We start from the raw sequence: 12,106 nt of genomic DNA, 5'->3' as shown, positions 1-12,106 counted from the left end.
AAGTGGCTTTTAAGGCAATTCTGGAATACTCCTAAATTTGTGAATTGTCCATTTTATGGCCCAGGTTTAGAGAGAGAAATCTCTATTAGAGGTGTAAGTAGGGATTATTACGCTTATGCTTCCATTTGTTTCTAGAGCATTTATGGGTATACGTTTATTTGGATCTGACCACCAACATTAAGAGTTTGAACTGAGAATAAGGCTGTCATCTTGCACTTTTTAAATGGCCTCCAATGCCACAGAAAAGTACAAAACAGGTTGCTGACTGACTGAACAATCTCTGTGATCTAAATTCTTTAAATGTAAGCAAAAACACACCACCATGCAAAGTAAGCTAGTTTGTTTTAAAGTTGCCAGTTTTCATAGAGCATTAAACTTAATCCATCCCACTGAAACTCAATTGTCTAGAATATCATTTAATAACCAGTGAGAATATCAGAGAGAAAAACACAAGCTGGGTTCATAGGTATCATCATTTTAAGGGCTACACAGAAAAAAATTTTTTATTGAAGTTTATTGGGATAACAATTGTTAGTAAAGTTACATAGATTTCAGGTGTACAATTCTGTAATACATCATCTATATATCACATTGTGCATTCACCACCCAGAGTCAGTTCTCCTTCCATCACCATATATTTGATCCCCCTTACCCTCATCTCCCTCCCCCCACCCCCCTTACCCTGTGGTAACCACTAAACTATTGTCTGTGTCTATGAGTTTGTGTTTCTCATTTGTTTGTCTTGTTCCTCTGTTGTTTTCAGTTTTATATGACCCAGCATCCCTCTCCTGCATATCTACCCAAAAAAATCTGAAAACATTTACCCGTAAAGATATATGTATCCTGGGAACTTTCCAGAACCCTGGGGTAGAGGCGGAGGAGCGGCGGCTGCCCAAGGTGTGCACAGCAACGCACTCCTTCCCGCGCCCCCACATTGGCCTCGGCCCTCTCACGGGCTGTCAAAAATGGTGAAAGAAACCACTTACTATGATGTTTTGGGGGTCAAACCCAATGCCACCCAGGAAGAATTGAAAAAGGCTTACAGGAAACTGGCCTTGAAGTACCACCCTGATAAGAATCCAAATGAAGGAGAAAAGTTTAAACAGATTTCTCAAGCCTATGAAGTGCTCTCTGATGCAAAAAAAAAGGGAATTATATGACAAAGGAGGAGAACAGGCAATTAAAGAAGGTGGAGCAGGTGGTGGTTTTGGCTCCCCCATGGACATCTTTGATATGTTTTTTGGAGGAGGAGGAAGGATGCAGAGAGAAAGGAGAGGTAAAAACGTTGTACATCAGCTCTCGGTAACCTTAGAAGATTTATATAACGGTGCAACAAGAAAACTAGCTCTGCAAAAGAATGTGATTTGTGACAAATGTGAAGGCCGAGGTGGTAAGAAAGGAGCCGTAGAGTGCTGTCCCAACTGTCGAGGTACTGGTATGCAAATAAGAATTCATCAGATAGGACCTGGAATGGTTCAGCAAATTCAGTCTGTGTGCATGGAGTGCCAGGGCCATGGGGAACGGATCAGTCCTAAAGATAGATGTAAAAGCTGCAATGGAAGGAAGATAGTTCGAGAGAAGAAGATTCTAGAAGTTCACATTGACAAAGGCATGAAAGATGGCCAGAAGATAACATTCCGTGGTGAAGGAGACCAAGAACCAGGACTGGAGCCGGGAGATATTATCATCGTTTTAGATCAGAAAGACCATGCTGTCTTTACTCGACGAGGAGAAGACCTTTTCATGTGTATGGACATACAGCTGGTTGAAGCATTGTGTGGCTTCCAAAAGCCAATATCTACTCTCGACAACCGAACCATAGTCATCACCTCCCATCCAGGTCAGATTGTCAAGCATGGTGATATCAAGTGTGTGCTAAATGAAGGCATGCCGATTTATCGTAGACCATATGAAAAGGGTCGTCTGATCATCGAATTTAAGGTAAACTTCCCTGAGAATGGTTTTCTCTCTCCTGATAAACTCTCTTTGCTTGAAAAACTCCTACCTGAAAGGAAGGAAGTAGAAGAGACTGATGAAATGGACCAGGCAGAACTGGTAGACTTTGACCCAAATCAAGAAAGCCATTACAATGGAGAAGCATATGAGGATGACGACCATCATCCTAGGGGTGGTGTGCAGTGTCAGACCTCTTAATCGGGCCAGGGAGTAACTCACTGCTGGCATTTTATACACAGTAGTGAATGAGTGAAGGACTGCAATCATAATATGCTCACTACTTGGCTATGTTTTTGGTTTAATTTTCAACTATAGTAGTGTTTTAAAAGTTAAATGAAGAATAAACTCAAATATAAAAGCTCTGACTGCCCTGTATGTATGATGACTTCAGTGTGCAAGATAAGTTTAATACCTGTAAAAACAAAATAAAAAATAAAAATAAAATTCCCCTAGTATCTGTTAGGCCATACTATGTAATTCAGTTATGTACATGGACTAGCTTAGATTGAAATACCAGGTATGTGTATTGACTTCAGTGTATGACCCTTAATTGTTAAGCCATGAAGTTAAATTTCTGTATTAAAACTGGCAAAGAACTTAAAAAAAAAAAAAAAGATCTATGTATCCTGATGTTCATTGCAGCTTTATTTATGGTGGCCAAGACATGGAAACAACCAAAATGTCCTTCGATAGGTGATTGGATAAAGAAGTTGTGGTGTATATACACAATGGAATACTATTCTGTCATAAGAAAAGATGAAATAGTGCCATTTGCGACAACATGGATGGATCTTAAGATTATGCTAAGCAAAGTAAGTCAGACAGAAAAAGTCAAGAAAATTTTAATACCTTGAATTTCAGGAACCTAAAGCACCTGCAAATTCCAAGATTATAAATATTATGAATTATTAATATAAGTAAAGAATAAAAGAGAGCCATAACCAAATACTTATACATACTTCCCTCCACCCCACATTATTCAGCAAATAATATGCAAAAGGAAGAACTTTTCATTTCCTATCCCCAAGGAATTCCAGAGCAGAAGGTGTGGAGAGGAAATCAATCATAAAACTGGCTTTTCACACTACCTAAAATGAATCAAGTACTATCATTTAGAATTAACAATAGCACAAAAGAGAACTTTATCTTTTCTCAAAAGAACTGTTTTGAATCCACTCTCCATAAACCTTTGGGTGGGGCTAAGTGAGAAGCAGCGTCCTGATCACCATCAAACCTCAGACAGCAAGCAAGACCTGGGCTCTTCACTGACCTTTTCTGCAGAGGCTGAGAGAACAGGGTGACCTAGTCCTTGCTTTAAACAATTTGCAATCACTTGGGATTGTGTAATTGATTTGCTAGCTAACTGGGAATCTCAGAAAGAACACACTGACCTCAACTCATCATTCTAGGATGAAAATAATAATATATTTTTCCCTTAGTGATAGGCAACATGAACACACATTAACACCAATTCTAACCGTAATGAGATACCACTTCACAACCTTAGGATGGCCCTTTTTAAAAAAACCCAAACAGAAAATGAGAAGTGTTGCCAAGGATGTGGATAAACTGGAACCCTTGTGCATTGCTGCTGGGAATGTACAAGGGTGCAGCCATTGTGGAAAACAGTATGGCAGTTCCTCAAAAAATTAAAAACAGAATAACCATATGATCCAGTAAGTCCACTTTTGGGAATATACCCACAAGAATTGAAAGCAGGACTCAAGCAGGTACCAGTATGTCAGTGGTCACTGTAGCGTTATTCACAGTAGCCAAAAGGTAGAAACAATGTAAATGTCTAGCAATAGAGGAATGGATAAACAAATTGTAATATATCCATACAATGGAATATTATTCAGCCTTAAATAGGAAGGAAATTCTGACACATTCTACAATATGGATGAACCTTGAGGACATGATTCTACAGTGTTTCCCTGAAAATAAGACCTACCCTGAAAATAAGCCCCAGTCAAGATCGTCAGCCAGACGGACGCATTTAGTACGTTATGACGATGTTCCAGAAGAAGATGACATGACTATATTTAAATAAATGTAGATTGTTGTACATGAAAAAAATAAGACATCCCCTGAAAATACACCATAATACGTCTTTTGGACCCGGTTTTATTTTCGGGGAAATTAATATAAGACCCGGTCTTATTTTCGGGGAAACACGGTAAGTGAAATAAGCCAGACACAAAGGGAAAATATTTTCAGACTCTAGTTATATAAGGTATCTAGAGTAGTCAAATTCATAGAGACAGAAAGTAGAATGGTGGTGCCAGGGGCTAGGGGAGTTTGTGTTTAACGGGTACGGAGTTTCAGTTTGGGAAGATGAAAAAGTTCCGGAGATAATGGTGATATGGTTGCACAACAATGTGAATGTATTTAATGCCACTGAATTGCACACTTGAAATGGATAAAATAGCATCATGTCATATATATTTTACCACAATAAAGAAAATTATGTATTTCTGTAAGAGTACATAGAAAACTTTTATGGGGATTTCCACTGGGAAGTAAAGCTGAGTGTGTGGGATTGAGAACGTCTTACTTTAGTTCTGTTGGAATTTTTCATCATATACTTGGGTTATTTTCATTAAAAACAAAAAATCCAGAATTAAGTCAGCCTTTAACCTGCAAATTCCCCACCTGAAAATTCAGCCTAAGGAAATAATCAAGGAAGGTACAATAATGCATATACAAGAATGTTGTTTTTAGTATTAAAAATGTGGAAGCAATCTAAATAGTTATCAGATGGGAATTGGTTTAATGATTGGTGGCACATTTCTATAATGGATGACCATGCAGCTATCTGACTGAAAGGGGGCCCATAATATGTTAACTTTTAAAACCAAGTGACATTTAATATGACCTCTTTATTGTATAAAGAGTGACATGTATAATACATGTACCTTCTGGCTCGGATAAAAGTCTGGAAGAATACATATAAAATGTTAATTATGGTCATTCCTGGATAACAGGATTAAGGTCAATTTCTATTTATTTATTCATATTCTTTAACTTTGAGTTTTTGTTATTATAGTAATTATTGCAAAGAGCTCCTGTACTCAGAGAAGTAACAAAGCTATTTCCATTTTGAGAACAAACAAGCAAAGAGTTCAGGGAGCACTCCACAGTGTAACAAGTATTTTATAGGTCATAGAACCTTTAAGAGTCTCGGGGGCTCTTTCCTGTCCCATCTCCAGGCCCTAGCTTAGAGAGGCTTCTGAGAGAGAGCCCAACGTTATCGCTAAGGCTTTTCCATATTTCACATATGCTTTCAGTCAATCTATGCTTTCACTCAGTTTCCATAGAGTCACCATCTGAATTTTGAATGTAAATATCTAATTCTGATTTCTACTTTTCAGAACTCATAATGATGACATCCAGCAACAGTAGTAGTAGTAGTAGTAAGCAAATTTAAGATATTTTGCAATAGGAAAATTCTCTCAAGCCATTGCAGATGAATACATTTCTTATTTTAGCCAATCGCTGTCTGCACTTACATCCTTCTAGGCAGGCAACAGATGCCATTAAAAAACTTTTCAAGAAGTTGTCCTACTCTTAAAATAATGTGTTAAAAACCGTGTTTCCTTTTTGTCATTCTATTTTCCCTTTTTTTTGTAATTTTGAAAATATTGTAAGTTGAAGCCAACAGAAAAAGACATAAAGGCACGTATTTTATAGATATCATTAACTCTCCCCTTCATATTGTTTTTCAGCAAGAGACAGGAATACGGAAGACATATGACGCATTGTAAGCCTTACTTACCCTGTGGTTTATTTAGGGAATTTTATTTCGTGTTTGGAAAATGACAGACTTCTGCTTTTAGGAAGATAAGTATGAACACTATACAGAGAGAAACAATACCACCTATTACTAGCAAACTTGTAGAAAATCAAGTAATTCAGTGTCTTTATTTTACTTTGTATATGAGCAAATGAATGTAAATGTTCAGTACTACAAAATTACCCAAATATCTTTACCTCTATGAACAACAGTTCAACAGCACTCAGAAGTCACTATACACAGCATCTCCATTCACAAAGAAAACTCCAAATGTCCATGCCCCCCGAGGATGAAATGCCCCACAGCTGGCTTGCTCTGCGTGGACATATTCTTCTCTCCTGAGTTAACCTGAAGCAAGCTGGATTCGTTTACTGCGCAAACATCTGTAACTGCTAAACATCTCGGTGACATGGTGTAACAGTTACTGCTGTGCAAACTGCCCATCTAAATTACTCTCTGCAGTATGAGCACATGGAAACCCAGGACAGCGAGAAATTGGAAACATCTGTAAAAATTAATGGCCGAATTGACCAAAGGGGTGGGGGGGTATTAAAGCAGCTCAATAGTTCCAGTGCAACATTTGACTTCAGAAAACAATCCTCCACGTTTAGGTTCTTCCTTAGCATACCCATGGCTCCCCTCCCTGAGGGATCCTAGCTGGCATACACTTCATTTCAACCCAACAGTACAAACCCATTACAAGTCCTGTTATAAAACGGTAGAGATATGATAAAAGGTTAAGGGCATTTGTTACATCTCTAAAAGCAGAAAAAGAAATACCTCTTCTCCCATCATGCAGTCAGCCTCCTCTCTTCAGTTTGAAAAAGCCCCAGAACTACCCTGGAACCCTCCCACTTCCTTCCAACAGCCAAAGGCGCGGAGCCTGAAGGACCCAGCCTAACCCTGAGTCATACTTGGGACCAAATGAGCAATGGGGAGAACAAAGCTCGCATTTGTTTATGGTTCAGGAAGCCAGGGCCGATTCATGGCTTGGGTGGCTTCACGAGAAGTCCTCCTCCCTCGCCTACATCCTGCAGGAATCTAGGCTGCCTCCTGGGGCCCACAGGTGTGACCATTCGGACAAGGAACACACTGAAGAACTGCTTATTTGGCAGGACCTAGCAACCACTTCTGTTTTAAAACGTCAGAGAGAAAATAAAAAGCCCACTATCTTTCAACAGATAATGGGATTGGGGAGTGAGAGATATCTAGAATATGGCTTGTATATGATATGTCCATCCTGAAAATGCCCATAGTTTAAAGAAATAAAAGTAGTTGTACTACATGAAAATTACTTATTTCAGAAAAGAAAAAAACTGAAGAAGGAAAAACAGCCGTGGCTTTATAGAAACACTTCCCCTAGGAAAAATACAGCAAGATTGTTGCCAGCCGTGTCATCAGTAGTATCCTAACAGATTGGAATAAAATGTTTAAATAGCAATCTTGCTTTTTCCCCCAAATGAGATACCATTTTAATCACCACTTCAGTGAATTTAAACCCAGTGGTTAAGAGATCAAAACTCTAGAGCCAGAGTGTCTGAGAGCAAAATCCCAGCTGGGCCATTTCCCAGTTGTGTGATCTTGACCAATTTATTTAACCTCTGTTCACCTCAGTTTCCTTATCTATAAAATGGAGACAACAGCACCATCCTATAGGGTTGTCTGGAAGAATAAATAAGTAATATATGTAAAATGCCTATAAAAGCGCCAGGCATACAATAAGCAGCCTATTAACCAACATTACAGATTTAAGATGACTTCACAAATCAGGATATCAAGTCAACAATATCCTCACTTTATCATGGTTCTCATATATTTAGGCTCTACGGACCTGTTTCAGTGATTGACTGTGGTTAATTATTACATTTTTAAATTAAGCTAATTTAAAAAACATTCATTCCATACTTATTAACCGCCTGCAGCGTGTCCAATTCTGTAGACTAAGATTGGGCTTTGAATAAGAGGATGTCCTAGTCCTCAAGAAAATGTGCAATCTGCTTGGGTAAATAAGACATTGATCTGTTGATATATCACACAAAAAAACAAATGTGGGAGATGTCACTAGGCTGCAAATGGCAAGTGTGATGCAAGTGCTACAGAATTAGCTTTTAGAATTTAGAAGACAGATAAGAAATCACCCTATCAAAACCTAATTAGGATGGGAGAGAATAGACAAATCGCCTGTGCAGAAAACTTCCAAATAATTTATGTAGATACTCTTCTCTAAAGGAGGTGAGTGGAACTCCACACTCCTTAAGTGTGAAGTGTGCCCAGTGACTTCTTTCTAAAGAGTCAAATATAGAAAAGAGGAAGGAACAGGACAGCTTTACAGTGGCGAAAACAGACAGACACTACCTCAGCCAGGTGACCAAGGTCAACATCAACAGTGAGAAGTCATGTTGATACCACGTACCCTTGAGAAAGTATGATGAAAATGGCACTTCACCTCTGTGGTCTTTCTCCTCAAAACCCATTACTTCAGTCTGAGAAAAACATCAGACAAAAGTCAATTTAAGGACATTGTGGGGACAGAGCCAGGAGTGCAGTTTCCGGGCTCTCGGCCTCATGTGGGAAGGTGCTCACTCGGGTAGTAAATGGCCATCCACTGTGATTGGATGGCCATCAGCTGTGGCTAGTTGGCCGTCAGCTGTAACCAGTGAGCCATTGGCCACTAATATAACTGCCATGGCTATGCTAGCAGAAAAATTGGGGGCTAGCAAGAAGATGGTGGCTGAGCTAGCAAGAGCGGTTTGCAGCTAGCAAGCGAGACTGGTGCAGGAAGACTCCTTGCTGGGGTGCTGGCGGATGTTTGTTCCCTGTGTCTCCAACCCAGCCGCCAGCGAGACTATAGTGGTATGACTCCCCTATCTATGGCTCCATGGGTGTTCCTTTTTGGCCTCACCATGTCCTGCGTTCTTATGTGGGGAGCGGGACCAGAGACCCCACAGGCCGCCCTGCATGACAAATGGCGCAGCGAGCAGGGTACGGTGCCGGCTAAAGCTCCCCGAAGGGCGGTGGAGCAGTTTGTGCTTATGAAGACTCAGTCTCAGGAAGACCAGGAAGAGCAGCTGCCGGAGAGCTGGACCTCCATGGAGGGATGTGAAGACGTGGATGGTTCTCCAACCAGCGTAGGAAAAGTCCTGCAGCTGCTGGAGAGCTGGACCACCGTGGAGGGGTGGGAAGATGTGGACGGTTCTCCAACCAGCAGAGGCCGGAGAAAGCGAAGGTCATTGTGGCCCTGTGGGCTGGGAAGTGCTTGCTGAGGCAGCCTGGATGCAGGACTTATAGTCCCAGGAGGAAACGCTTGCTGAGTCCTCCGTGGGAGATGAGGGTGAGGTCAAGGTCGTCCCTCACCCCCAGGACAGCCCTGGCGAATGACTATGGACTATGGGGAATTGCCTTCCATCCCTAATTTAATGGATCGCTTGACTGTTTGCTTGGGAACGTACCACCATATGGTCGAACTGGCGGATGTTTGCTTTTGTGTCTTGACCAGCCGCCGTGGAGAATATGTGAGAAAGACTGGCTGAGTCCAGGAAGTCTGGATGTGCCCAGAGAGAGTGGCAGTGCCCTGAGAAACCCTGGCTGTCCCCAGGAAGTCTAGCTGTACCCAGAAGGACTGATGGTGCCCTGAGAAACCCTGGCTGTGTCCAGGATATTGCATTCACCTCCAGGCTCCTCCCACAGGGCCCCTCACAGAAGATGCTTGTCGCGTAGATTGTGATGCAAAACCCTGTAGGGGTGGAGTGTGGGGACAGAGACAGGAGTGCAGTTTCCAGGCTCTCGGCCTCACGTGGAAAGGTACTGGCTCAGGTAGTAAGTGGCCATCAGCTGTGGCTAGTTGGCCATCAGCTGTAACCAGTGAGCCATTGGCCACTAATATAACTGCCATGACTATGCTAGCAGAGAAAATGGGGGCTAGCAAGAAGATGGTGGCTGGGCTGGCAAGCGTGGATTGCAGAAAGGCACGGAGTATAGTGGAATGACTCCCCTATCTATGGCTCCGTGGGTGTTCCTTTTTGGCCTCACCATATCCTGCATTCTTATGTGGGGAGCAGGAGCTGACACCCCGCCTGAGTCCCTGCATAACACAGGGCAACTAAATGTAATGTGCTATCCTGCATGGGATTCTGAAACAGAATCTGAATAAAGGATGGACTTCAGTTAATAATCACATATCGATATTTGTTCATTAATCGTGACAAATATACCTTGTTAATGTAAGATGATAACAATAGACAATAGAGGAAACTGTGTGTGGGGTATGTGGGAACACTGTATTATCTACACAACTTTTCTATAAATCTAAAGCTATTCTAAAATAAAGTTTATTTAAAAATTAATTAGGAAGATAAGGTTGCTGAATGTATAGGTATACATAAATAAATGTGTGACTTATAGACATACATGATTACGTTCGTGAGTATGTAAATGTATTTAACAATGCCCTCCCAAGTTAATTTCTTTTTATTATCTCTATATCCTTAGCCTATCTATTAACAATGATAGTTGAATGCTGACTCCTAGCTTTTTGCTTTCCATAATACACAGAGAGTTTTCTTTGAAAGGAAACTTGGCTGTTCTGTCAGTTCTGCTGCCAACCCAGGCTACGGCAGCCCAACTCAAAGACTGTGCATGAGGTGGGCCCATCTGCCCCTTTCCAAGAGCTACTAGAAGTTCCTGGTACCTGGCCAATTCGTCATCGACCACAGAGCCCCAGAGCTGGCAAGTCTCCCAGCTGCTTCCTCTCCCATCTCCACTCTACACTGCCGGGCGCCTCCCCGGTTCTCTCTCCAAAGTGCTCATCTGATCATGCCACTGCCCGAAAGAACTTCTCCACCAACTCAGCAGCCCACCCAGAAGACGTGGAGCTTTTGAGTGAGCTGGCAGAGTGCTGGAGGAAGAGGGTCAACTTCCCTCCAACTCCCCACCTCCCACCATCACGTCCAGCCAAACCCAGCCCTTCTCTATAACCACACTTTCTTCTTGTCCACACACACACTGCAATCCCCATTTATCTTCTAGTACTTTGCTCAAATATCACTTTCCTTGAAAAGATCTCCCTGACACCCCATCCCTTGCTTCTGGACCTCCAGAAAAGTTGGTATTAGGTTGGTGCAAAAGTAATTGCGGTTTTTGCAATTATTTTTAACCTTTTAAACTGCAATTACTTTTGCGCCAACCCAATAGCTCCTTCCTCCCTACCCTCTTTGATGCTTTGGACATACCTCTGCTAGTCCCTTTCCCCTGTTCATAATGACTTTTATACATACTCACTTATCTCCCATTTAGGGACGATCCGAAGCACTACATGGAAGGCCTGTACGTGATAGCTGATCCAAGGCTGATATGGGGGAGGAGGGGTTAACTCCATTCCACTTAACTACACCCGACCCACCCCATCCCAAATAAATAACCTGCCAGGTGAAAAATCTGCATTTATTATGCTAATACTACAGCATCCAGACCTGCCACCTAGCGGATCGCTTTGCAAATGGATTGCCACTCCTTAGCTCATTTATCTAGAAATCCCAGAGCTGCCACTGCTGATCCATAAAAGGCATTCAATACCGCTTCAGGACATGAATGAGTGAGCCAATTAATGAACAAGTAGAGAGTGAATCTTTAGCCAGACCACAAGTAGATCCCAAACAGAATGCGCCTTCCTTTATAATTTTGATTGGATTGGGACATAATGTTATACTCATGTATCCAGTCTGACAAATACAACAAATATTTATTGAGGGCCAACTGTAATTTAACAGTGATTTTCCAGGAATTGTAAATACAATGGTGACTAACACAGACAAGGTCCAAATCATACCACTTACTTTCTAATGGCTGATATTTAAGACTTGGTGATGTCAAATAAAAACAGCTGCCACAGATATAGCAAAAGTCAGTTCTATTTCTCTGAGTCTGACATTTTTTCATAATAAAAAGTTAAAGAAATAATCCTGGAAACTGCAGTGCTATTTATAGGCACTCCTGTTCTAATAACCAGAAAAGCAACAATAATAACTACGAATGCTAATCAAGTGATTATTATATGTGAGGCACCTTTCTACCCATTTTTCATGTTACTTAATCCTCATAACAACCATATACAGCAGGTATTCTTGATATTCTAATTGTACAGATGAGGAATCTAAAATCTAAGTGCTTAAATAATTTGTCCCAGGAAGAGTCAGAGTTAAGATTTGAACCCAGTCTGGCCTGCATGCTTAATAACCATTATACTCCCAAAAATACAATTTGAAGGCCTTCTGGGAATACAATTCTTGGTGATGATCTGGCTACAACTGAACATTTCTTAGAAAATACAGTATACTGAATGTTTTAGAAAGTATATGTCAG

The 12,106-nt window shown here is 41.2% G+C and overlaps 1 protein-coding gene and 1 pseudogene across 15 annotated transcripts in view; one reads left to right on the top strand and one right to left on the bottom strand.

Annotated features, from left to right (window-relative positions):
- Positions 1-12,106, bottom strand: part of SH3KBP1 (SH3 domain containing kinase binding protein 1) — a 324,637-nt gene that overhangs the window by 124,542 nt on the left and 187,989 nt on the right. The window lies entirely within an intron of this gene.
- LOC308495278 (dnaJ homolog subfamily A member 1-like) lies at positions 861-2,321 on the top strand (annotated as a pseudogene). The gene has a single exon. The product of its transcript is annotated as a dnaJ homolog subfamily A member 1-like (transcript).

The sequence above is a fragment of the Rhinolophus hipposideros genome, assembly GCF_964194185.1.
Source record: "Rhinolophus hipposideros genome assembly, chromosome: X".
In the NCBI taxonomy this organism is placed as follows: domain Eukaryota; kingdom Metazoa; phylum Chordata; class Mammalia; order Chiroptera; family Rhinolophidae; genus Rhinolophus; species Rhinolophus hipposideros.
This window is presented reverse-complemented; position numbering and strand designations above follow the sequence as displayed.